The 2,065-nt window shown below is 56.7% G+C and overlaps 1 protein-coding gene across 3 annotated transcripts in view; it reads left to right on the forward strand.

The window, feature by feature from the left end:
* Window positions 1–2,065, forward strand: part of GPR39 (G protein-coupled receptor 39) — a 126,130-nt gene that overhangs the window by 121,086 nt on the left and 2,979 nt on the right. The gene's annotated exons all lie outside the window — the stretch shown is intronic.

The following is a 2,065-nucleotide window of genomic DNA, read 5'->3' on the forward strand; positions in this document are numbered from 1 at the left end:
GCAGAGAGAGTACCCCAGAGTGGGGACACCCTAGCCCCTGTCCTAGGTGACCACAGCAGGGTTGGGGGTTGAGCTCCCCAGGAATCCTGGGCCCAGCCTTGTTGGGGTTACGAGCAGTGATGAGCTGCCAAAATCTTAACAATCGGTTCCCTCCTCACCCCATGAGGGGGTCGTGGCTCGCCCCCGTCCCCCAGGACTCCTGCCCCATCCAACCCCCCACGTTCCTTGAAGCCCCCCCCACCCCATCCACACCCCTCCCCGTCCCCTGACTCCCCGTGGAACCGTTCAGGAGGGTCTTATGGGCCACCGTAGTGGGTGCCCACCCCTAAGAGCCAGAGGGACCTGCCAGGGAGTGAGGTGGGGAGTCCTGGTGCTTACCTGGGGCGGCTCCCGGGAAGCATCCAGCAGGTCCCTCTGGCTCCTACGGGTGGGGTAGCGTAGCTGGGGGGGAGCAGGGGGAGCGGCCTCTCCCCCCACAGATCACATAAAAAGTGGTGCCTGAGGCATTGACTCCATGGGCGCTCCGGGGCTGGAGCGCACCCACGGGGAGAATTTGGTGGGTGCAGAGCACGTACCAGCAGCTCCGTGCCCGGCCCCAGCTCACCTCTGATCCGCCTCCTCTCCTGAATGAGTCACCCCACTGTGCTTCTCCACACCCCCCCCCCCGCCCCGGCTTCCCGCGAATCAGCTGTTCGCACAGGAAGCCTGGGAGGGCTGAGAAGCAGGCGGCGGCTTCGCACTCAGGCCGAGGGTGGCGGAGGTGAGCTGGGGCGGGGAGCAGTTCCCCTGAGCGCCCCCCGGGTTACCTGCTGTGGCACGGGCGGCCCTCCTCGCGCTCGCCCACCCCAGCTCACCTCCGCTCCGCCTCCCTAGGCCTGAGCGCGAAGCTGCCGCTTGCTTCTCAGCGCTCCCAGGCTTCCCCCACGAACAGCTGATTCGCGGGAAGCCGGGGGGGGGGCGGAGAAGCAGAACGGGTCGGAGCGTAACTCAGGGTCAGAGGTGGAGCCGAGGTGAGCTGGGGCTGGGGTGGGAAGCTGTCGGTGGGTGCTCTGCACCCACCAAATTTTTCCCGTGGGTGCTCCAGCTCCGGAGCACCCATGGAGTCGGCGCATAAGGTGCCACTTTTGGCTGGTTGTTAAATTTAGAAGCCCTTTTAGAACCGGTTGTCCCACGAGGGACAACCGGTTCTAAAAAGGCTTCTAAATTAAACTGGTTCCAGCTCACTACTGGTTATGAGGACTCTGCCAGACAGGAGAGTGGAAGGGGAGTCCTCAGGGGCAGGGAGGCCACTTTGTAAAGGAAGTGGGAGCGAGGACTCAGATCCTTTCACTAGCCCACTTCACCGGGGTAGGACAGAAGCCAGGAAAGTTCCCCACAATAGCGGGACTATTCCCCTGCTTACGTATAGTAATGAGGGCCATATAAGTACCTAGATTGCAGAGTGCAAAAATCAGCCCAATAACCTACCTTTGCTATTCTATAAAAGGTGGTAATTAAGTAAATGATCCATCAGAAAAGTTCTTACCCAGGACACTTGTTTTGCTTCTCTCTGCCATGGCTCTTTGACATTTATAGTGCTGGCAGCAAAGAAAACCATTAAAGTCTGGAGCTCTGCACAAAGCTCATGTCATGACACAGAAATGCAACACAAATAGTGAAACACAAATGTGAGGTGAGGGACATGCAGTACAAAAATGTTACAGGACATCTACAGAGAGACTGGTGGGTGAGGTATTGTGATAGTAGAGAACAGAATGAAAGGTGATGTGCAGAGAAGCAAAAGATGAGGCCACACTGTCTCCTCTGGTCACTTACCTGATCAAGCAAGTTCCTATTTCTCCTTTTCCCAGCCTCTATAGATACAGTAATGTTGATATCTGAGATACCAACCCCTCCCCCCCCCCCCAATCCTTCAGGGCAGCAGTGTCCTTGAAAATTAAATTTCATTAAAATGTTTTTTGGGGGGGAAATTCTCAGAAAAGAGGGTTTTCAATTGATCAGTATGGGTCAATGAGAGAAGAAATTTGTACAGTCCTTGTACAACAGAAGGGAAACTGGTCTCCCA

The sequence above is a fragment of the Chelonia mydas genome, chromosome 11, assembly GCF_015237465.2.
Source record: "Chelonia mydas isolate rCheMyd1 chromosome 11, rCheMyd1.pri.v2, whole genome shotgun sequence".
Taxonomy (NCBI): Eukaryota; Metazoa; Chordata; order Testudines; family Cheloniidae; genus Chelonia; species Chelonia mydas.